Source organism: Corapipo altera, unplaced genomic scaffold (genome assembly GCF_003945725.1).
Source record: "Corapipo altera isolate COAL_440 unplaced genomic scaffold, ASM394572v1 65, whole genome shotgun sequence".
NCBI classification, from domain to species: Eukaryota; Metazoa; Chordata; class Aves; order Passeriformes; family Pipridae; genus Corapipo; species Corapipo altera.
In genome coordinates this window covers 8,282,588-8,308,686 of record NW_020884891.1, presented here as the reverse complement: position 1 = coordinate 8,308,686, position 26,099 = coordinate 8,282,588, and the positions used below count along the sequence as shown (strand labels likewise).

General features: G+C 41.1%; 1 long non-coding RNA gene across 2 annotated transcripts in view; it reads right to left on the bottom strand.

Moving 5' to 3' along the window:
• Positions 1 to 26,099, bottom strand: part of LOC113948077 — a 269,176-nt gene that overhangs the window by 154,702 nt on the left and 88,375 nt on the right. Inside the window, exon 3 of one of the 2 annotated variants that reach the window (XR_003527974.1) lies at positions 2,028 to 2,217. The exons of the other annotated variant lie outside the window; for it this stretch is intronic. This is a non-coding gene — a long non-coding RNA (uncharacterized LOC113948077). Of the gene's footprint in view, positions 1 to 2,027; positions 2,218 to 26,099 lie in introns of those variants that run through there. 2 annotated transcript variants of the gene reach the window in all.

Sequence of the window (26,099 nt, the reverse complement as noted above, 5' to 3'; positions counted from 1 at the left end):
AATTCCCATTATTCCTCATCTCCCACTATCTCCATGAAGAGCTCAAGAGAAGGGCTGCCTGCTAAAGGGCAGGCACCTCTCCTGCCCACATCCCCTGGGTGAGGTGTCACCTCCATAACACTTGGGAAGCATCCCTGGCATGAAGATGTTGTGCAGGGCAGAGCTGCTGCAGAGGCAAAGTTGAGAGCAGGGTCTACACCAGCAGTGTCATCGCTGCTCTGGTGACACCTAAGGCACCTCTGTTTGTAGGTACATGTCCACCTAGGAAAGAAGCCACGGCACGTGGGAGATGGTGCAGCTTTAGTTTCAGACTGGCTTCTATACGTTTATTGTCAATAAATGAAAAAAAACAGACTGTAAAAGCAATAGGGATTTAAGGCTTGTTTGAGGAATATTTTTTTCAATTCTTTTCCACTTCCTGGGTTCAAGAATAGCCTACATAATACTCTTTAAAATTGTTTCAAGACTGATTAAACCTGACAAGAGGTCTCAGGTAAAGGAAATCCTCCTAAACTCTGGAGTTTATCAAAGTCTGTGTACATTGTATTTGAAATCAATAATCCTGCATGATCTACAGCATAAGTGCTTACCTCCTCTCTCACAGCAACAAAATCACATTTGGGAGGATGCTGTCTAGCTCTATCCAGCATAAGCAATAATAGCAGAACCATGAGAACTTCAACTTCAGCGTGTGCTTGCAGAGCATGTCCCATGACCACTGACTGACACGGAATATTCATCGGTGCTGGTAGAACTGGCTGTCCTACTCAAGGCCAAGTTCACTCCAAGAAGAGCCTTTATACCTCTAACCACACCTACAGAGCCATTCTTCTGCTTTCTTGCATTCTTGAAAATTTTCTATCTTCCCCACCACTTTAGACCAAAAGAGGCACCTGAGAGTCTCACATCCAGCCCTGGATGACACGAGATGAACTTGAGGCTTTCTTGTCAAGAGATCCCTACTGCTTCACACAGGGTCAGCAGGTCTAGATGGGTTACTTCTGCTCAGTCAAGATGCAAAATTGTCCTTCTAAGACTTGTCTGTCTCATCATTCCTTTCTTTGACAAATAAATGCATTTAGAATAACCTGTTTGTTCAACACATTTAGCAGAAAAATATAAACAATGGAAAAAGTTCTGCTGATTTCCAGGACACTAGCATTCCATCACATAATAAAAGTCTGTGGGATATAAAAATCTATATATTTTCCATTTCTTTTTATGGTAGTAAAAAGTAGTAAGGAAAAGGATGTTTTTTAAATCTATAATGATACAAGAGTGATCCAAACAAATGTAAAAGTTTTTGTGGGTTTTTTAACCTCTTATTCGACTAACTTGCTTCTAGCAGCTTCTGACCAAAGCTTTTATCACTTTTCATGAAAGCAAGAATAAAGATGGTTAGGACAGTGCCATCAGCTGAAATTTGCACTCACACATAGACATATTCAATTTCCAGCTTCAGAAATCAATGACAGCAGCTACTAAAATTCACCTGATCAAGAAAACATGATTAAAGGGAGGAACGCCAGCATATCCTAAAATATTTTTCAAGTAAACCAATTTCAAGTTGGGATCAATTCATGATTAAGATAGCAAGTGAAGTGGCAACACAGAGCTGGACATTAGATCAAAGGTAATGATGCTCCCTCTCTGGCTGCCAACCCCTTTGAAATATGTTTGCATTACTACCAACAAGATGACCTACCATTTACTTGCCATTAGCTTCACCAGGTCATGAAAGAAATCAGTGTCTTAACTGTAACAGATGTTATTTAGTAGGAGCCTTTGTGCAATTGTCTCACGATAATTCATGCTTAAATTTATGGGAGGCATAAAATTCCCGTGGTAGAGTGCCCATAAGAGAACTAATGTATCTTTTATAACAGTTATTGACAGCCAAAACAACTCTTAGCTTGCAATACCTCCTAGTTAATTGGTAACTTTGGTCTCGAAGAAGACACATAAATAAATGTTTTTCAGTAATTTCCCTTTGTTTGAAGTCCACAGCAAAGTTTACAGTGACCTCATTTGGACTTCAGCTTTCTATAACAGGTTCCTTCAATCTCCACTTGGTAGATTAGATTGGACTTTCAGAACAGATTAATTTACAAAGTACAGTCTTCAAGCTTCCAGAGTTATTCCAAAATCAAATTCCGGCAGGTACCGACTGGGGGTTGAAGGTGGCTCTTGTCTCCGTTTGCACACAGGAACATGGAGCTATAGCAAGAACAAACAATTTGACAATAAGAACACTGCCTTAGCAAAGAACCTGTAAGAAGAAACAAATACAAAACCACTGCTGTGACTCATTACACTGTCAGTCTGAGGGGAAAGGAGAGAATAAGACTTTTCTCCACTGGATTTTTGCAAGTCTTTTTACTTGTGCATGTAAACATTCATAAATGGAGCTCCTGAATAGTGTGTCACAGAGGTTGCTGGGATGTCCACATATGCACTCAACCCTGCTCCCTGCAGCCAGAATCACACCCACTAGACAGAGTTAAGCACATACAAAAAAAATCTTTACAGGATCTAGGCTTGTTTACTCAGTTTCAGTAAGTGCAGCTTAATTTTTCCCACATATATAACATCTCCCTTGATATTTTGAGGAAGACTTAGACAGACCATGAAAGTAGGCAGAAACAAGTGAAGAACAGCAGCTGGAAGCTGCGGGTGCAACCTGAGTTTAGAATATACAGTTTGATATTATAGCTACAACTTCTGTTTCCACAGAAGTTGAGGAATAGGGTGTTCAGGTATAGGACTGAGGAATACAGTGAATCTTGGAGCAAGATTTGGATAAAATGAGTGTCCAACCAGGGATAAGAGGCCTGTCTCCCTGCAGGAGGGAACAGCAGGAAAAGCATTTGTCTGGAGAAATGATGGGCAGCAAAGGTTACAGTTTCAACCCCGGAAAAGGCTGCTACCAACTCATCAAAGCAAATCAATCGAAGATTCCTTTTTGGTGTATTAATATTTTATGGGAGCCAAAGTCACATGGTGTTGGTTTGGCCAGGAATAGCACATGCCTAACGAAGCCTCAAAGGCAGTGATAAACCTCAGCACTCCACAGGTGCTGGACAGTTGAGCACAGAGCTGAGAGGAAAAGCAAAGGGAGCCCAGAGTGGCACCCAAGGCCTTGCTTATGCTCTCAGTGCTTACCTATGAGATCTTGAAAAAAACAAACCACCCCAGCCAGCAACTATTTGACCAATATAGGCATAAAGCAGTTCTTTGAGAGCTATCAGTTTTCCAAGAGGGCTTTTTCTGCTATAAGCACTCCTGTGCACATGCACATCAATGCCATTGAGAGATGGAGGGAGAGCAACAACCCCAACTTACAAAGTTACACAAGGAAAAACTGAAGAATAAAATACTCAGGTCTTAAAAGCAGATATGGACTCTAGACCTTTCTTTACCTACTTAAACATGAGAGAAAAATGAAAGCGTGAAATAGAGAAGCCACACATCAGAGCCTTAAATCCCATCCTGGACAAGGATTTACAGCCTCCTTCCCCCCAGGTCCCCTTGAGGACCGGTGTGTTCTTGCCTTGCTGTGGGGGCACGAGGTTTTTACACCTCAGGGGAGAGTGGGCAGATGTCATCTCACACAGCAAGTTTTAAAACAAGCAACAGAAAATGAAGGAGATGTTGACCTAATAAAGTCTCTCCCTCTGAGCTGGGTGTCACAGGGACTCAGGTAGGTGTTAGAGACCACAAAGTGCATCTGGAAAAGGACAAATTTAAAATAAGATAGCCTGGTATTTCTACCAAGGACCAGAAAAGTACACTGTTCCAAGGATAGAAAGAGCTCTTACTCATTCAGGAAACATACCATTAGATCACTATAATATACATTATTACACACTGCCTGCTATGGAAGGGCAAACAGTATTTGACTTGGCATAAAATTGGGACACTGGAGAGTTACAAAACTTGAACTTGCACAAATCCCATCACTGTTGATTAAACCACCAGAATACTTTGAATCCATCTGAAGCGACAAAGTTGCCATGTGTTAATGCTGTGGAACACACACCTCTGGTGCTTCTCAAAGCCTGCAACTCTCTGCAGCTTTGACAACCAAGTTGTGCAATTAACCAGTCAACTTTTGCAGACTTTGGATTAATCTTTAACTAAACTGAAAGCAGAAACATCCCTAGGCCCCCTCCATTCATACACTGGTAGCCACATGTTATTCGTACCTACCCCCCTCTGTGACAGTCACAGCTGAGACACTTTTCCCCTTCTTTGCATGATCTAGACCATGTATCAGAATTCCTCCCTTCCTCTAACTCATGAATGCTCTACAAATAGGTTGTGTTTTTCAAGAGTTCATGTAATGAACATGTGTAACTTTGATAATTTTTTCTGCAAATTAAAAGAAAAAACCAAGCTTTTCAAAAGGGCTAACACTTCTAGTGGGAATATCTCAGATATCTATGGAAGTAACCATGGTGCTTTCATCTTCTGTGTTTTGTTCTTGTGAATAAGAATTAGCAGAACCAGATGTTTGTAAGTGATTAAAATGGAAGGCAATAGTAGCAAATCAAATCAGCAGGTTTTACTCATAGGAACATTTGCAAATGCTTTATTGCTGCATTCACTCAACTCCAGTCTGAGCTACTTTGGCTCTACTTCTTTCTTCCACCAGCTTCTCCTCTTCATAGCTTTTAACAGATTTGTTGAAGTTTCATTCCTGCTGCAAGTCTCTGTTTCTATTAAATCTGGTTCTGTGTTAAGTGCACATTCAACATATCCTCCCAGTAACAGCTGGGAGAAGTTAGACTTGGGTTTTTCCTTTTTCTACTGAGCTTCTCTGGAAGCACTACCAAGGAGAAGGGAGAATTCACATCTTGGAAACAGCAGTGAGTAAAACAGTGTGCAAATAAAAAACCAGTAAGAATTTCCAAGAAAATTCACTTAAATTGAATCTTCAAGTGTGTGTTAAGCACCCATGACCATCTGGAGCAGAAGACTGAAAATTCTGTCACCCAGTTTTAATTTTTCTTTTCCCTGGTACATTTTTTTGAACAAAACTAACTTCGGGGGGGGGGGGGGGCACAACATTATGAAAAACATTAACCAAGATGGAACCACAATGCTTTCATCTCTGTATGAATCATCCAACAGCAGAAAACCAAGGACACTGATTAGGCTTTTTGTGATGGGAAGCAGGATGAATGTTCTGCAGGTTACAGCTAATGAGGATATGAGTTCACAATAGGCCCATTCTTCCCCCAGTACCTGAGTAATATTGGTCAGGTGCTCAGTTGAGGGGATTGTGTGAACTTTACAACATAATAATTCAATGAAACGACGTAGGACAGTGACTGTGTAATGCTGCACTGCAGCACAGACAGTGTCCCAAAATTCACTTTCTTATTTTTGTGTGACAAACGGCTCTCGCTTCTGTCCCTGAGGAAAAATGACTCACTGGCTTCTTAGCTCCCTGCAGAGAAGTTTGTGTTCTGCTCTGCTCTCCCCAGCCTCTGTTACTACTTTGTTTTCTTATGCCTTTAACTGTTGTCCAATCTAAGCCTTCAGGAGTAACATAAGGCAAGAGTATTTTTGTTATCGTTGGGTTTTTTACATCCCAACTGCTCAGGTGGTTTTTGTTTGTTTCTAAGAAAACCACCACAACACACTATCGCTTCCAAGTCATGGCAGAAGGAAAAGCAGAATTGCAGTAACACTTTTCCAACTCTAGTGGCTTTTAGGATACCAGATGCAATGCAGCATTTTGGGGAGGAATTTATACAAGAAGGGAGTGTCAGGGAAAAGTGAATGCTGCCTGAAACAAGGTTGTCAACCTGGTGTTCTATATCAGCATTTTCTCTACGGGAAGACTCCAAAGAGGAGTAGAAGATTAGGAAGACACAGGAAGGAGTGAGGGATAAAGTTCAGATTGTTTTCTTCCTACCACAGACCTCCAAGGCATTGAAAGAGTATTTTCAACCAGAATCCTGCTTGCAGTACGTCATGATTTAACCCCAGCTGGTAACAGCCCCACATGGCCTGTCCCTCCCTCCCAGTAGGATCAAGCAGAGATACTCATACAAGCAAAGCAAACAAGGAATTCATTCCCCACTTTCCAAGAGCAGGCGGGTGTTCAGCATTCCCAAGACAGCAGAGCTTCATCACGTGTAACAGTGACTTGGGGAAGACAAACACCACCACTCCAAACATCTCCCCTTCCTCCTTCCTCTAGTTTTATTGCTGAGCATGAGACCATATGGTCTGGGATATCCCTTGGGTCAGTTGGGATCAGCTGTCCCAGCTCTGTCTCCTCCCAGTTCCCCCAGCCTCCTCACTTGGTGGGGTGGGCTGAAGAGTAGAAAAGGCCTTGGCTCTGAAGTGCTGCTCAATGATATAGGAAATATCTCTGAATTATCCACACTGCTTCCAGTACAAATCCAAACCACAGCCCCCTTCCAGATACTGTGAAGAAAATTAACTCTATTCAAAACCATCACACAGCCTTTTTCCAGTAACCATGCATTGCAAAACCACAGGAGCAGCTCTTAAACAATTAGATCCTTGCAAGGTTCTGTATCTCAAATGACTTAACATGTTGAGTGCCCTGAGTATCGTTTATTCTTTAAAGGCAACTTTATAAAGATTTCCTTTGTAGTTTAAGGTTCAGAAACACTGGAAACCAATGATTTGCAACCAAAAAGGAATACATGTCTCCTGTTGATTTTGTTTTATTTACTTGGAAACAGTATTGATTCCCAAGAGATGCATTGAAACACAAAGTCTGAGGCCCAAAGAATTTCCATACCATTGATTAATAGATGTGATCTATCACTTTCACTTTTAATGAGACATTTTCTCTTCCATGAAGATACTGTATTCTATCGAAAGGTCAAATGTGAATTCTGTACAAGAGAGAAACATCAGCTCACAAACAGCCTCAAATCCAGAGCAGCTGATTTCTTTGCTTCTTTAATTAAATCAGGAATAATTGTTTTCCTTCCTAACCCCCCAAAGTTATTTTATTAACACGCTTTGTTCTTTTGACAGTCAGCTCTGCTAACGTTTAACCTATGCTTTGGAGTTAGTTTAAAACGAAGACTGCTTTTGGCCTCTGGTTTTATAGGACACAATAGAAAGCTGATTCATGGCCAGGTCAGTGCATTACAAATAATAATGATCCTCATTAAAGAAATTCCCATTACTCTTTGAGGCATCTTTCCTCTGGGCCAAATACCATTATATGTGCAATGCTCTTAAACAAAACCAGCAAAACTAGAAGTGACAGTCAATACAAAGACATTCATAAAGGAAGCTGATTTGCAACAATATCCACCAATCCATTGGGAAATACATATCACCAGGAATTCAGTAAGTGATACAAGTGCTGATTATACATTCAGCTTGGTAAATCATGAGAAAATTTCTTCCAGGCCTCAGAGAGAATAGCTTTTAATAAATCCTTACGGATTACTGATAGTTCCAGTAGTGCTGGCAGCACGCAGACAGAATACACAAGTTACAACAGGGAGGTTCAAAGATAGGGAATTTGCATCCACAGAAGTGACAGGGTAGCAGGGCCCAGACATCATCAGCTGGATACAAACTCACAGAGGGGAACAGCAGAGCCTTAATGCAAAACCACTGAAAGGAGAAGGGGGTTGAAATTCAGAGTTCAGATGGAGATGGTCCTTGGGGGGGTTCTACCCCAAGAACCTGCTGCCTCTTGCACTTCCGTGGAGCACTTCCAAGAAGGTCCTGTCTCAAACTCCACTCTGCCATCCCTCTGGGTGGCTGATTTTAGATTCTCCTTGTCCCCTGGGCTGCCAATGCCCCTTGCCATGTGTCCAATGGTGGTTGTTCCTGGAGCACCCCACAAAAAGCGGTGACACCAGCAAACAGCAACTCTGCTGCACAGCAGAGGGCTTGGGTGTCTGCCTAATCACATCTGCATAAATACCCAGCTGAGGAGAGCAGGGCAATTTGATGTCCTGGAGCGCAGCAAACCTTCACTAGAAATTGGAGATCTAATGACTGGCAATTACCAATTCAAGGGATTCACCCACACCCCAACAACAAATAAGAGAAGCTGGTTTTATTTAAAATACTTCAGTCTAAAATATGTATTTTTCATTATAAGTAGCAATTTCAATGTATTATGAAAATATTCAATGACTAAAGTTACTGGACTTCCAAAGGAAAGTAAATCAACAAATTAAATGTTAATATTCAAGCACTATATGCTATTGACAAAGTTTGTTTAAAAAATTATCTGAGGGAGTCACTGTCTAAGCATCTGAGCTGGAGTCTGGTATATAATAAACCCAAACTTCTTATTTAAGCTCTCTCTCCCATAGATTCCAAGAATGTATTCTCTTTATACACCCCACCCCCCCAGTCTAGTTCAGTTTAATCTTTAAATCTTTTCAAGTAAAACAGCAGCTAAGATCTGAAAATTCAGAAATTTTTCATTTCTAAAATCTATTCATAAAAAAGACAGGAAGATATTTTGATGAGAAACTATCATTTCAATTCAGCAAGTGCTGATAATACTGTGTTTAATAATATATTAACATATGCATTTAATAAAACATTAGATAAGTTAAAGGACAATGGGAAATATATTTTGATTACATTTTACTTTATTATTCAGTACATTTAATGTTAATTTATTTTAAAGCACTAGTTTTCCACATAAATTTAATTCCAATTTCTATTCAAAATCCAGACCAAACCTTAGTGAAAATGAATCTGGAAAATAAGCTATTCAGGCCTGTTTATTAAAAACAACTGTAAAATTGAGGAGCAAACCTAGTGCATATTACAGTTATGCATCTGTTTGTGTGATATAGCAGATACATCATCAAACTCTAAAACTAAGAGCCAAATTTTGACTTCATCAAAAATCCACATTCTAATGTTTATTAGTTAATCAAAATGAACCTCCCTTCAGAAAAATTAACTTTAAAAGCATAAATAGAAAACAAGAGTAATACTGATGGCAATAGAGTAAAGGATCTGCTTTCTGTTCCATATCACTCATGTCCACTGATGCTTTCTACACCGGCCTGGCAAGCCCTGGAAGCCACCCAATCTCCCCAGACCTGCACTCCTGTCCCCACTGCCTCCAGTGAGTTCTGGATCAGGCCCTTCCTACCCAGGCAAGCACCTAGGGAGCAACAAGGGAATATTATCCCTTGGGCAGACACGAGGCAAAGATGGAAGAGCCACATGTTGGAAATCCACACCAATCTCCCAACACACCCATCACCTCCCCCAGCACAGCCAGCACTCACATCCACAGACTGGGGGAAGTCTGGGCCTTCACAACACACAGAGCAGAGCCATGATGAGCCTTCCTGCCTTTCTCTACTCCAGGCATAACAGGAGAATCAGCCGAGGAAGTGTCACACCTCACCTGTATTAAATGCAACTGCAGGTGAGGGCGGCCAGAAGTAATTCTCTCAAACAAACACAAATCCATCAGTATCAAGGGACCAGTGGATGAAATGCTGACCATATACAGCATGCTGCACAGGATCTGTTTTATTGCTAAAAATTTGCCACTGCCTTATCATGTCATAAATCAGCCCTGAAAGAATAAGCACGTGTTTTCCAAACAGTATATTGGATCAACTGTCACCAGGAAAATAAAAAGTGTGATAGTGACATGAACAGCTGTATCCTGGCTGGAAGACAGAACATAAGAACTTTCCTTAATTGTATTTTGGCAGCTCCATTCACGCTGATATAATCAGGTTGCATCAGCAATTGGATCAAGACTTTCCTTTAGAGATCTGCCTCAAGAAAGGCTTCCTAGAGCCAAAACTTGGTAGTCAAGTTCCATGTTACCAATCTGTGTGTTTGCACAGTGAGAAGAAACAGTGAGTGTTCAAAAACCCAGACTCTCCCCTTGCTAAAACATGACTGCACTGGTTTTTCCTTTCTCTTATACAGTTCTTTTACAGCACTACAAATGCAGGGAATAGCTGGAAAGAGAAAATCATTAACTGGAACAGCGACAGCTAATCCATCTGCAAACCCCAGCTCGCCTCCACTGCCACAGGGAAGCAGGTCTCCACCACACCAGCTGAGCCCCAGCTTAGACCCTCTGGTCCCAGGTGTTTGTAGGTGAATACTTCACTAACAGGAGCTCAGAAAAATCCAATTACTCTGAAACTCTTAGAATGGGAATAATCACATATTTTTATAACGGTTATTACAGTTTTAGGGTAACTGTTAATCTAAATAAGGTGCCACAGATCAAAACAAATGGTTTTCCAGGCACGGTGTTAAAAATAAATGCTTTAATGAAATTCTCTTTGAGAGCAGTTTACCTTTAAAAGCTCATTCTTAAAGTTCTCCCTCAATTCTTCCATCTGCCCACTTATCCCAGGGTTTTTGCTGCCACCTCCCACAGTCTCGAGGACCAGATCCTCTAAGACACAGGGTAAGTTACAAGGTACTCACAAAAGGGAACTGGAAAAATCCCAGCTACCAAATAAAAGAAAAATTTTCCCTGTTATGTAGACATATCAGACAGTTTCTCTTTAAAGGACAAAATGCTGATATCAGATAGATTAAGTGGCTGATATTAGCCAACCAAAAATCACCATGTCCTACCAGAAAAGTAATTAAAGCTGAAGTTTCATCTCTGTATTGCAGAAACCTGCAATTAAGGAAACCACCTGGATCCTGGGAACTATCAGGACTATTCCAGGCACATTTATCTGCATGAGAAAGTAAATAAACAGTGTAACTTAAAGAAATTACATGTTCTAACATACTCTTTCAAGATACGAATATTCAAAATGTATCTTTTAAAAGCACATAGCCTAGAAGCAAAAATTTATAGGAAAGAAAACCTGTTTCAGAGTAGTTTTAGATAAAGGGTGCTTAGCAGTGCTGAAAAGACACTATTGGCATGAACTTTAATTTTCTCACAAATTCAAAAACTCAAGCAAAACTTCTAAGCCATCTGTATTGCTGTTGTGTGGAATTGTTTCCATGGATATGTTAATCCAGATCTATACAGGACACAGGCTGGTGAGTAGAGCAAGCTTAACACACTGACATTTCAGCATTCATATTCTGTCAAGTACCTAGAGATCTTAGCAGATTTTTCTCCCTTGCACTTAAAAAGAGACAAGAGGTGGCTTTGAGACATTTTTCTACTCAGATCATTTAGTTTGTCCCTGTTGGCAGAGCTTTTCTTATTGCCAGAGGTCATCACAATGCTGGGGTACCTGAAGATAAACACAGATACATATGTGACCTTAATTCCAGTGTTATAAGTTAAGCTAAGTGCTTTAGATGTTACCAACCTTCACTTCAGAGTTTCCTGAATTTCAGGTAGCTTCAATATCTATAAAAGAGTCAAATTAGGTATGCATACATGCCTGGCATCAAGTTCTGCTACCTAACACACTGCTTGTGCTTGGTTTTGGGCAAGAAGTATTAGATATCTACAAAGGTGATTATTAAGCAGTCCCTAGCCCTAATGTTACCCGGCACTCTCATTTGTCATTAAATGCAGAGGGACAGCCTACTAACCTTGTCTTTTTGCAATGACACGGTAAGAAGTTTCAATCTCAACCATTTAAAACTTCAGCAGAGGGAAGAAAGAACAGGCAGAGTTTCCCTGTACTGTGGGTGCTGCTATTAAGAAGAAAAAAAACTAATGCTGAGGAGACAGTTGTAATTTCCCTTCTAAAAAGGGAGAGGTATTTACAACAGTCTTTATCCTCTCACCTGGAAAGAGACACCTGCCATCAGGTGGTACAAATGGCTTTCATTCACTTTAAGGATATTGGCTGAAGCTAGACCTCCTCTTTCTCTCCCCGTGTTATTTATTCCATGTGTAGCTGTGAATCCCAGATTTTCCAAATAAAATCCTTGTAAGACCTCGTTTATGCTTTTGCTCTTCCTTCAAAGCTGGTTATAAACAAAACACACATAGATATTAAATGTAAAGCTTATCTCTAAAGGGTTTGCCAAAGTATGTTGGCAAGCCTATGCTCATATCAGGGTTTTGTTTTTCTTTTAGAGTGTGCATCATAGCGAACTAAACTTTATACATCTTTACGAACATTTACACCATGTTTCTCTTAGCATTCAATGTACAAAGCAAAGTTACTCTGTTTTAAATATTCAGGAAGACACAGCTACAGAACTGAAGCCAAGCATGTTTCAAAGTTTTTAATTTATATTGAGGTTCAATCAGGAATTTTTGAAGAGCAGGGGAGCAAGGATGGACAGTACTGAAGAGCTGGGTTACACCCAGCTGTGGGCACAAGGTGGAGATAAAGAGAGGAGGGAGAAGAGAGGTGGTGAGAGCAGTCCCTGACAAATGCAGGGGATGCCAGAGCTTGCAAATTAGAGACAACTGTTAACCATCCTCAGAAAATGAGATGCAGGGAGAGCAAAGGAGAGGCCTTCCTCTTATAATAACATGCCTTATTTATTTCTGCACTGTTTTTTACCTTTATTCCACTAGAATTTTGGTTTTTGCAAGCATTACCTCTATACAACCTGCCACTATTAATACATTCAGGCCAGTGGGTGATCCATCAAACCAAGGCATAGGAACCTGTTTACAATAAAGAGCTTGCAAACTGTCCACAACAGCCAAAGGTGAGAGGGTGCACTTCATAAGTTTCACATGTTCATCTGAGAGCCATAAGGCACAATCTGAGAGGTGGAATCGTGGTTTAGGGACTGGTGCCACTCAGGGAAACGCCCAGGCAGGAGCAGATGGATGCTTGGGCGAGGAGGCCCCTGCAAAGCCTTGCAAGAGCCCCGTGCAGGCTGCTCCGCTCCCAGCAAAGCCAGGGCAACAAGGTCAGATGCAGCAGAAACCACTTAACTCTTCCCAGCATCCAGGCATTTGAGTCCAGCTTGCTGGGAGTGCAACAAGTGTCTAGAGACAGAGCATTGCACCATCACCACCTCTGTGCTTCCAGAAAAGGCCCCTGCTGAGAATGAGTTGTGTTCTGACACTGGAGTGCAGCTCCCATTTAAAGAAATGAGCTTTTCCAAGGTTATCCATAAAATGCTGTTTCTCTGCTAAGAGAGAAAAAACATTAAAGATGCTTCAAGAAAGGTGTTTGGATATCAGCCCTTCCTTGAAGTGTTCTGCAGTGCCCATAGCTCTAATGCAAGTCTGGCAAAGTCAGTGGTTTCCTACTGACTTTGATGAGATTCAGGCTTAGTCTCTGATGAGAAGAAAAAAACCATGATCACCAGGTTTTTAAAAGAGCTCCAGTAAATGCAGCTATTGTTGCATTACAGGACAAGTAAACAAAGTCATTACAGGTAATACATCCATCTTCAAGGAAATACCCCTTTAAGAACTACAGATCTGCAACACAAAAAGAACATTATTATCCTTTTTATCTCAGATCCTGGGAGAAGGAAATATGCCTAAAATAGACAACAGATTTCCACTGGAAGAATGAAAAAAGGACTCATCAGATGGCTTCTCTGAATAAAAAGTTCATGTTTACAGTAAAGGGGAGAAATCCTACCCTGGGTTTATGTATTACACGGCGAGAAAAGAGATTTACAGATATCCTTAATAAACTGGTGAAATACATCAGAGAAATATGAAATCCTGGTCAAAGATTTAAGTGAAAGCAGACTCAGGAAAGGATTTCATGTTGTTTAAGGACTTTTGTTTGACTTTTAAAAACTTTCACACTTTTTGATACCTGAAAAAACATGATTCTTGTCAAGATAAAACCTCCAAAGTTTCCTTTTACAGGAAAGCAACGTCCTTGACGCTCTCAGTGCTCTGATGCCATTTGAACATGGCCCTTGTTTCCACCTGCAGGAAGCAGAGCTCCAGACAGACTCTAAACAGCAATGGGTTTCACAGAAATGAGGTATGAGAGAGGAGACGTGTAAATATAGCTGAAACAACATCTCATCGTTTTTGTCCTCCTAAACAGCGCTCTGACATGATGGATGTGCTACTGACACCCGGTGTTATATTGGTTGCCACTTTTAAAGATCATGTTTTAAATCTAAAGTGCAGAAACAGCTACATTGTAGGCACTAATAAATAAAGGGTTTTTTGACAGCTTCGGAAAGGAAGAAGTTAGACACATACTGCCAAGTTAAATTAAAGCCAAAATTCAAGGCTTATAACAAGCTCTAGCAAAAGCTAAGATAATCAAAAAGTTTCCAGGATGTTATTTCTTTCATTCTAATGAAATCAATGAAAAAGCACTTCTCTCAACACGTAGCTTCTGGATCCCTAATCCACCAAGGGCATCAAAAAAGTGGTGCTGCAGTAACAAGCCACTAGGTTTTATAGACAGCTGGTATTGAGGACAGGCTGGATGTACATACAAAATAAACCAAAGCTTCAGGATTTCCACAGAATTACTCCAGTTCCCACCTCAGCCACTGGGTACAGGCATCATATTATCACCACCCTGGACTAGACTCAAAGGCAGGTATTGCTTTCCAAGAGCCATAAACATGCCCCAATTCCCACTGCTTTTCTGTATTACAGTAATTTACTGTCCTTGCACAAGATTAAATTGAATGGAGTTTATAGGCTGGGAGAGGAAGAATGCCTGTAGTACTTCCTAGAGTTATATATTTATACTGAAAATTGAAAGGCATTGGAAAACCTGCTTTGTTGAACAATATTTTGTGATGACGCATATTTGACAGGAAAAACATTCAAATACTTATCTAGCAATAGTTGTGGGCTGTGTAGATGGACAGAAGATAAAAAGAGCATGAGTCAAGGCCATAAACTTGGATTTATAAGGGGATGCCACTGTATTAGTAAAAAGGGGATTCAGTCAATATCCAGGAAGATTTGAAGTAAATGTGACTTACAACTAAATAAGAACAGGTTGCGAAATTTTATGTACTCTTCCACTGAAAAGTCATACAACAAAGCAACCATTCTTACAAGATGCCTCATACAGTAACTTTAGAATGGGTGCTTCAGAGATGGATTACAAATGCATATTGCTAAATGCCAATATCTTTGCTTATTCTTCCCACAGTGAACAGCCATTTCATTTTTTTCCTCAGAAACAATAACTGTGTCAGTAGCAGGAAACAATGTGGAGCACTCGCTGCACGCAGCACAGGGACAGCAGCAGTTGGGCACAACAGAAGAGCACAGACACAAATAGAGAAAGCAAACACTCTTACCATAAGCAGAAGCTTTGTAAAGCTTCCCAATTCACAAAAGCGCAGGGGTACCTCAGTGCATGCACTTAAGGTATAACAACACGATTTCACAGGATTTTCTCTCATCACTAGAACCTTCCTGGATTCCTTGCAGGATGTGAGGCTTCCCAACACTGTTCGATTAACCCGCCTCTGTGATCTCCCTTCACTGCAGCACAGGAGGGTTGGTGACAGCAACTCTTGCTGCCCCTGCCCTCCCCTTTTGCCTCTCCACATTCCCAACCACACAGCAAGGCCAGACAGAGCTGTACATGCTGCAGGAGCTGCAGCAGCCACCATCAGCTTCTGAGGGCCTCACCCTGTCTCTGCTGGAAGAGTGACATGCTATGACAATGGGAATGTGGGCACATCTGCTGGAGCCCACACCAGTACAGTATCCCTGGACTGCACCACACTTCACATGGGACTTCATGCCTTGAGAGTGACCTGCAGAAACAAGGACTGAGCATCACCATCCTGACATGAGCCACAGTTCCTGTTGAAAACTGGAATTAATTCTTCTGGGACCTCAGAGGTAACTCGGCATTAACCACAGATCCTAATGTGATCCATGCTCTTGGGGATCTCACCACATCCCTCCAAGTTAACGTACTTCTACTTTACAGACTGCAGCACCAGCTTTTCGATGTATCTTCTAAAAAAAAGTGATATAAATGTGCCTGTTACTCTCTTTCAGCAGTGCCAATCCATGACTTTGCAGCAAAAAAGGATGTAGAAGATCCAGCCAGACACCAACAGTTATGGAGCTGCTTGTAATTTGTGTTAAGCAGAAGTTGTAGCAGCACAATGTGACAGATGGACCCCAGAGGCAGCTTAGGAGGTGCAGGTTCTGCTCCTACATCTGCTGCTGGCCTGTTAGGTGACCTTGAGCTAGTCCAGGAACTTCAGCATCATGTCTACAAAGCTGGCCAACATATCTGACCTCCCCCAAGGGGAGCTTTGAGCTCTACCCATAAAAAGCTCTGTGCAAGAGCATGGGGGTATCGCGTTATTACTGCACAGATACATTAGCTCATATCCACAGGGATCAGCTTACAACACAGGCAGAGAAAAATAGCTCAAGCTCACGGGAACTTCTGGAACAGTCACAAGAAAAATGCCAGCTCTCTGAACCCAAGTCCAGAGGCACTAGGCAAGGTTTGAAAGGACTCAGAGGAACTACAGCACAAGCTCTACAGGAACGACCATGGCAGTGTCATGAGATGGGAAGGATTTGGGGTTTTGGTTTTCTAGGTTTCATAGATTTATTTTGTTTATTATTGCTTTGAGGTAGTTTTGTTTAATTTTGATTTTTACTGTTTTAATTCATTCTTCTATCAGACCTTTTCATTTCTGCCAAACACACAACACTTCTGTTTTAAGAAAGTCTTGGAAAAATACTCATATATGAACAAAACTTCATTAAAACTAGTGGATTCTTCAGGACATAGCATATCTAGGATGGCAAATCAGTGATTCATTTGAAGAGTCGATCTTCCTCTATTCTGAGCTGGGAAAAGCCAAGACCTACAAAGAATACACACCTGGAGTATTGTGTTCAGCTCTGGGCCCCTCAGTTCAGGAAGGATATTGAGGTGCTGGAGCGGGTCCAAAGAAGAGCAACGAGGCTGGTGAAGGGACTGGAGCACAAGTCCTATGAGGAGAGGCTGAGAGAGCTGGGGTTGTTCAGTCTGGAGAAGAGAAGGCTTAGAGGCGACCTCATCACTCTCTTCAACTACCTGAAGGGAGGTTACAGCCAGGTGGGGGTTGGTCTCTTCTCCCAGGCAACCAACAATAGGACAAGGGGACATGGGCTCAAGCTCTGCCAGGGGAGGTTTAGGTTAGATGTTAGGAAGAAATTCTTTACAGAGAGGGTTATCAGGCATTGGAACGGCCTACCCAGAGAGGTGGTGGATTCACCATCCCTGGAGGTTTTTAAAAAGAGATTGGACGTGGCCCTTAGTGCCATGATATAGTAATTGGAGTTGGATCAGGGGTTGGACTTGATGATCTTGGAGGTCTTTTCCAACCCAATCTATACTATGATACTATGATACTATGATAATACGTCCTCAAAGGTCAGCAGCCACACAGATCCAAGAGATGATTATCTACTTTGCCTCCACCTCTTTGCAAGGCCAGTAGAAGCTGTTTGAGGACACTCTTCAAAATGGCCTTTGCAAGCCTCTGAAGTGTGACCACATTCTAAATAATTAGAAACCATTTCAGGGATCACACTAAGATTCAAGGAGCAAGTAGAATACTGGAAAGTTTCCTGAAAACACAGACAATATATGAGACAGCTGAAAACCCAGTAATGTAAAAGGAATAGTAGTGAGGAAGGAAAATAAACAAACAAAAATATTTCCAAAGAAAGGACAGTCAAAACATTTCATTTGCAACTTGCAGCACAAGAAGGATTACAAGTGGATAAAAAAAAGACAGCAATTTTACCATATTATAGAAAATCACATTTTTTGACATTCATGTCAGATGAAGAAAATCTGCACAGTCAAATTATCAATGTTTGAACAGAATATAAATAGAATCCCCCCCCTTCTTTTTTCATTTCAAAATAAATGCCCTTATTTCCTTAGATTAGACGCTGTTACCAAAAACACTGTGGGCAGGGACCAGGCTGCTCAGTTCCTCTCATGATCAACCTTTTGAGGTACAACCCCTGCCTACAGATATTACAAAACCTGCAAATACAGAGGTGAAAAAACAGCAGCAGCCAACAGCCTCCTCCTTTAGTCCTTGTGAGCGAGTTAAGATCAGCCACACGCAAGAAAACCTGTTCTCCTCCTGTGAGCCGATTGCTGCCCGATTAACTCGCACACCTGCGATGGCAGCGGCTCTCCCGAGAGCGCAGCGCTCACACGGCTCGGGGCTGGCAACGAACGGTCCCGTTTGCGCAGAGAAAAACTGCTCATTTTCAGCTAAGGCCAACACAGCTCCTGCTCCCGGCAGTGGGGCTTCTTTTCCTTCCAAGAAGCTCCAGGATCCTGCATATAATAGCTAAGGGAGCAACAAAGGCTACTGCTTTTCTGTGCGGGGGTTTTTTTATCCCGTTTTCAGACAATTTCCTGGGCAGCTCGTATTACCCAACAGCACATGGACAGAGGTGCCAATTTGCTGGAAGATGAGAGCCAAGCCACACCTTCCAAAGGGTTTTATAACATTCAGATACCACTGGTACCTACTTAAGTTTTTCCAGGTCTTTTTACAATCAGCAATGAAAGGGTTACATTGCCACTGCTTTTCAAGTGCGTACGTCCACTCAGTTCCACAGATAATTAGGACAAAGGCAAATGCAACATGTTTAATTTTTTTTCTAAATTGTGTCCTGTTCAGAGTGAGAAAGATATTACATAAACTACTGTTAAAGGTTTTTCTGTCATTGTACTCATGCACCAAATAACAGTACTTTCAGCTTTGAAAAATTCAACCCAATACTCTGAAAATTTCCAGACCTTTGATACAATAGTACCTGCCCTTCCTTGCTACATGCCTAAAAACCAGTCCAGTTACCAGTCACTCACCAGTCACGCGAATACAAAAGCAACTGTAGCTCCCAAAATAGTGATAATTTAGACCCTTGTAAAATCAGCATGTTTGAAGAGATATCTTGCTGCTTTGGTCAGCTGATTAATGAATCCAGAGGACACTGAAACACGAGTATACAGAAACCTTGGTAAAGCTTTTTCCCCTATCACCAAATGAAGAATTATGCTGTGCCTGGTCCTATATTCTTCCTGTACCCAACGGAGGAAGCAAACACTGAGGACTGGCACTGGAACAGGCTGCCCAGGGAAGGGTCATCCCTGGAAATATTTAAATAATGTGTGGATGTGGCGCTTGGGGACCTGATTTAGTGGTGAACGTGACAGTGCTGGGTTAACAATCTTGGAAGTCTTTTCCAACCTTAAAGATTTTATGGCCAGCTTGACCAAACAGCCTCATCAAAACACTCCTAAGAAGAGCACAAGAGAGCAGTAAAGAGGTGCCTGTGTCACACAAGGCTTTCACAACACTGGCCCAGGCCAGAGGGCTGCACACATGTGAGGCCTCTGACACATAGGCTGAGCCTGCCAGTGAAACCAGAACCAAAGAGCAAAGCACTCCCAGGACTCTTCTGTTGGAGATACAAGAAAGGCTTAAAGAAAGCCTAATCACAACTTGGCATATTTCTCTAGCATTAGAAATCATCATTTGGAAAAATACGTTGCCTGGGCATAGAAAAGTGTAGTGGGCTGCAGAAGTCAGACTCATGCAAGTGTCTTAGCCTAGGTACCAATCCTACATAACACACACACTGACTCAGGGAGACCACAAGCACAGACACTGGAGCTGGCAGCCTGGCACCCAGCAGGATGCCTGTTCCCTCCACTGCCACACTCTGCTGTAAGCACAGGTCAGGGTGGGATGCTCTACCAGACAGCACTTTGGTTTCCCCAATATGTTTGTTCTTTTGACTCTACACTCCCTTCAGCCTCAGAAAAGGTGTTCAAAGCAAGTTTTGCAGAACAGCTTAGCAACCCTATGCTGCCATCCTTGAATATGAGAAGAAACTTCCCCATTTATGAAAAGCTACATCCTTGGCCTTGTCTCTGACAGCAAAATCCAGAGTGGGAGATCATTTTCTGAAGAAAACACACCCACACCAGCAAGATTCCCTCCCTCTGCAGCTGCTGATGGACCTGCACAGGCAGCCTGGAGGGTTGGCCTCCCAGGCAACCCTGATAACGCAAGAGGGGCTTTGCCTGGGAGAACTGAGCTTAAGAAGAAAGCATTACCAAAGCTCCCTGACAAATAACTACAGCCTGCTTGAAAACAGGACTCCCGGGTGTCTTTAAGTCCATATGTGGGGTTTTTTTATAGAAGATAAAAATTCTGTTGAGAACTTTTTGTATTAAAACCTGCTCAGATATCAATTTAATTTCATGTTGTAGCCAACTGTTTTTACAAACTGTAGGAAGAGACAAGTGTGAAAATTACAGTTATTTATATTCAGGAAAACAGCTGACAAGACTGCACAACAGCCCAGTAGCACAATAACAATGGCTCAGAGTGAAACAAATTAGCCTGGCATTTATAATTAAGAATTTTCACCTTTCTGGAATGCACTAATTGTCATCTCTTTCTCCATATCACAAATTAACAGAGTATCTTTAACTGCTTTTATGCAGCAAACTATTCATATATTAAATATAGAAAAATATTAAAATTAGTTTACACTCAGGTTTTTCCTTGGCATACATGCTGTAATCGAAATGTTGAGTGATGTATGCTACAATAAATTGAACGGTAGGGAAGCTTAAAGCTGCCTTTGACAGGTAAATCAGGGGGAAGTTGTCTCTTTTTCATTATTTTTAGAGTTTGGACAGTCTAGCTCACTTAGATCTCACTCTGCATTTCAGATAACTTTATGTTGTTCCCTGGCCAACGACAACTTATTGTTTCGGTGCTGCACAGTGAAATGTTTGCAATGTCACACAGTGCTGCTCACTTGTGGTCTCTGACATTTTTCTTCAAGTTCCAGTTCCTGAGATACTTCTAATTTTCAGAGTTTTGTTTTAAGAATCCTTTCAGCTTTGGTAGATTCAGAAAAAGAATTCAACCATCAAGCAGTCCAAGACTGGGGGGAAAAATAAAAAAAAAAAAAAAAAATCTTTCCAAACTTGAACACTCCCTTAAAACCTAAGCCAACGTTATGATTTTCTCAGTGCCTGATGCAGGACTTTGCAGTATTGGCACAAATCTCAAACCACAGGAGAGTGCAGTGACTTCCTAAGCTTATCACAATAATAATATCATAATGAATACTAGAAAGTCTCATTCTCTGCAAAATTATAGCTGTCACATAGTCACCATTCCCCTGTCACAAATTAGTTAATTATTTCTCAGCTTAGGGAAATGCTCACCTGCCATTTCTGTCCACTTTTGTTTGAACAGAGGCCTCAGGGCACTTAATAAAATTGAAGTAGTTCACAATAATTGTCAAGATACAAAATGTGTTTATTTTGCAGCACCACACATTCATTGGGTTGAGTTGGTGGAAGGGAGAACTGTGCAGCAGCATAGCTCTGTGCTGGGAAATCAAATAGTTTTTCTAGATTTAAATCAACTTCTTGTCCTGAAAAAACATTACAAATATGCTCATATTTCTCACACACAAAACCCACACAACCCAAGGAAACTGTGCATTATCTTCCTTCCTCCCTATTTTAGCAGGGATCTGAATATTTTTGGGTGTGAGAAGTAAAGCACGCATGTTGGGGAAGATAGTATTTACTTGCTCTGAGACTGTACAAACAAAATCATTAGTTAAATTGAGCTTAATTACTCCAGTTTAATTCATTTAAGAAATTTAGCATGCGTTGGCCTTTTTCTATCCCAAATGAACTGAAATTTCTAAGCTTCCACATCATCAAAATTAATTAAAATATGCGAGTTATTTCTGAGTACAGAATTATGGAGACTGGGAGGGACCTCGGAGTCTTTCACTCCAGGACACACCTGAAGGGCTGTATGACATGAGGAACCTTTGCAAATGTTGGCAGAAAGCACCTACACCTTCCAATGCTCACAGATAAGCACACGAAACAGGGTGATGGACAGGGGAGGGAAAATTGAACACCAATTAACACACGTAAAAACTACTTTTTCTTGGGTTCAGAATGCAAATCCTCCATGGCAGCAATGCACAAACGAGTCCCAGGTGCATTTGAGCTTCTCCTCAGAAAAATTAGCCAGTTCTTTGATTAAAAAAGGTTGATTGAGTCTATCCTCCCACAGCATGGTGGAATGAGTGAGGTTGCAACACCTGACACAGTAGGTGTGTTACTGTTGACTGGCTGTTCTCAGGCCCATCGTGACTGCCTGCTGAAGGATCAGAAATCACTTATTAGCCGAGGAATGAGGCACTGGAAGACTTTTTGGCATTCAGTATACTAGCAACGCCATCTATGAAATGTTTTTATGTAGCTGCACTAATTGCCTGATCCACTTAGTCCCCCATTAATCCACCTGATTTTGATATTACACAAGTTATGAACATTGTTTCTTACTGAGGCTTAATGCACAAAACCATCATGTACAAATTAAATAAACCAGCACAAATAACACACACATTGAGCTCTAACTCAAACACATCTACACATGACTTAAAATGAAACATGCTCACTGCTCATGAACATAGCAGCTTCCCTTAAATCAAGCACTTTATTCTAAGGAGAGCAGATGAGAAGGGATATAAAAAGGTCATTTTTTTAAATCTAATTTTATACCATAAATAGTAATTATTTTTACTTCTCTTACCGTACAGCATTGTTATTCCCAGTCTTACTTGGGTTTCCAATATTGTGTTCCCACATTTTGAGGTATAAAGGTTTCCTTTAACAGCAAATTATTTTTTGACATGTATTACTTGTTTGGGGGATAACTAATATCCCTTGCTGAGATTTTTTTTGCTCTGAAATGGTAACAAGCATGTCAGGCTTAACTCCATCTCACCACAGGGGTTTATGTAGCAGCATGAGCAAAAACATTCATGGAGCCCTCTATTCAGATTTTGTTTCTAGGGGGATTATTTTGATGAGGGTATTTGTTATTGGATTTTGTAACTGACTACACAGGATATGTTTTTGCATTGTCGATACTGTGTTTTCCTACTATAAGACATTGGAGGGAGGGGAGGAGGGAATGGGGTTTTTTTATGGATTACTAAGAAACCAAGCATCAGATGGAAAGGTAATGCATCTTCCAGTTCAGAGCACTAATGAGTCCCAAACGTCCTGCAACACCATCCTGCTTGTTAGTCTTACCGTTAAACAGTCTTGCTGGAAAGCCTGCATATTTGCTTCTAATTGCCATCAGCATGGGAAAAATATGCTCAGGTCCTTTTCATTATCTTCCAAAACACTGTTTCTCCACCAGCACCCCCCCCAAAGCTGAGGGGTGGGGTAGACCTGAGGCAGAGCACTGCTTATTGGCCAGACTGGAGCGTGAAAAAAAATCCCCATCACACAACCTTCCAACTTTCAAAAACTGAATGTTTGTAGGAAACGTGGTGCTAAACCGTTTGCAGATGACCTGGTTCTACAGGTCTTGGCCTGTCAGGAGAGGCTGAGGTGGATGGCCTTGTTCAGCCTAGAAAGCAGTTGCTTCAGGGGGGCCCAATGTCAGTCCCCCCCAGCTTGCACTGAGGTCGCTGGAGACAGAACCAGGTTCTTCCAACAATGTGCCTTTAGCAACACCTACAATTACATCAGTTATTACCATGATAAAAATAGTCAACTTCATAAGTGCATAACTGAAACCCATGCTTGTAAAGACCCCAGATAACCAGACATGGCACAGGCCATGCCTAAAATACACAAGGGACAAAACCAGGGATAACAGTATTTGACTGCAGGGAATTTAGAGACAGAAACAAGACTCCCCCAGGCTCATGGCAGTGACTAACTGGGACTGGGTTTGAGCATCATCCAGAGCGCTGATGTCTTCCCTGGTGCACTTCAACACCCCCTTCCTCAGCCAAGCACAGCCAGGGGATGCTTCCTAATAAACAGTATAGACCAGGCCACACTACTGAGCCAGGGAGAGGGAAGAGAGAATGTGTGCTGCTCTCTGCCTTTTGATCTTAGTGCCAGAGAGAGGCCACCACCTGTTTTATTCACCATAATACCTGCTTTCTTTACTGTTCCAGACAAAGGTTATCCACCAGCTCATCCAGCCTTTAAATTCTGAGCACTCTTCTTTCCCTACCCTGCTTTTAATCACAATTTTTTCTGCGGTGATTAAATGAACAATAATTAAGAGAGTCCTATAAATGAATTCTGTGAGCACGTATTATAACACAACAATATTCAGTTTACTCCTTACTATTAAGTTGTATTGCTTGCTGCTAATCTTCTGCAAACCTTGCTCCCTGTCACCCAGTTAAATGCAAATCTTGGCTAACTTTTGCTTATAAAGAATTTGCATTTACAAGAACTTTGCTGTCGTTTATATGGCAAACTCTACATCATGATTTGCATGCAAGGCTCACAGGAGCAGCATAACCTCACTCTCGATGTCATTTTATCTCATGAATCCAGCCTTCAACCTAACTCATGTTAGATGAAAACAAATCTTAAAATATTCCACCCAGTGCCAGCCCTGCATCTTTAAACAGTACCACCTCTCTATCACCTTATTTCTCTTTGCATTTAAGGCAGTACTGTCAGTAATCATTCAGCATTTTCCTCTATTGCAGTTTTTTCCTAAAAAACACAAACCCAGCAAATCAAACAGAAGCAGAGGTGCCAGGAAAGAAGCAAAAGAGTGCATTTGCCAAATAAACCATTACATATTTAATTAAATGAAAACTACTTAAACCGGTTCTGAGAGAACCTCCATGTTATGCATGCTGGGTCACATTATAGCAAATTAAAACCCCTATGTGGCAACAGTAATGCATCTGTGTGAAAGATGAAGGGAGCAATGGCCATAGAAATTAGAGGCGGTTAAAGTAAAAAACTTGTACAGATCTCAGAAAAAAATGTCTTGATGTTTCCAGTGCTTCTTCAATTCAAACTGTCTGAAAGCAGCACCAGACATTGGTTGCATGCAGAGGTGGGCCCAGATGGCAATCTTCGAATTTGAACGTGGGTGTACTCAAATTCATAGGTTTGGCTTAGGTTAATAAGCATTTTAACACTTAGGCCCCCTGTCAGAGGAGGTAAAAAAAAATAACAGTATGCTGAGCTATTGCATGAGAAACAGGAACAAAGAAGAAAGAGCAGTAAAATTAAATAAATCTCAAAGAATTTTACCCTCACAAAGACTATCTTCTTATAGAGTTTAATGATACCTTTACTAATTTGAAAGTGATTACCACTGAACTGACTCTCAGTCTGAGTATTAAGAGGGCAGCATCTTCATAAGAAGAAAAAACATAAGCTGGAAAAATATAGCTTTATATTTTGCATTTTGCAACAATAAATTAAAGGCTTGAAACATTGGAAAGTGTTCTCCACACACACAATTTTATATCTAGGTAAAGAGGAGAGAAAAAGAGTTTATATTAACCTCCAAGCTCAGATGAGGATTGATGGCACCTTTGATTCTAGCAAGGATTAGGAAAGGCAGTCATACTCTGTTAAGAATGGCCTTAAACTGACTTTCTGTGCAGGCAAGTGACAGCAGCACAAGTAGTCAGGAACAAAGTGTCATAGTTTGATTAATATGCAAGCCTTTAGATCTTCTTTAGCTTACATTCAAGGTTTCAGTTCACTCTGGGGTGGTTTCTATTAATTTATCTCCATTTGAAGTAAAACCAAATCATTTTTCATATACTGACACAACTTTGCCTTTGAAAACTATACCTGATTCAGCAAGAGGTTCAAACAGAAGCAAGCACTACCCATACATTCAAAAAATTCAAACTCTGCCCAGTTTATTTCTCTGGCAGAGTTCTGGTGCTCTATCCTGCTACTTATGGACTAGTATAGCACAAAAAGAAACAGATGTGCATGTACACTGGGGAGAAGGGGTTTTATGTGTATGTGAAGATGTTTAACCCTGTCTCTGCTTCTTTAGGAAGCCATGTCCACAGCTGCAGTCCACTGACTTCTCAAAGCTCTCATTCAATCCTCAACCAAGTTTTATTCCAGTATTGATTTGGACAAATACAAGTTTGTCCATCTCACTGTCTTTGGCAATTTCCACTGGTCTACTTCATGGCTCTTCTCTCATGTGAAAAGCACCTGAGTTTTTTCTTTAGACAAATTCTCCATCCACTGTACTGGAACCTTCTGCTAAGGCCTCTATAACTTGCAGTTTTGTCTTAAGTCAACATTCCAGTAATCCTATCTGTGATAAGCAATATCTAAAAAATCAGCAACATATAATCATTAACCAACATATCATACTTAAGTCTCATC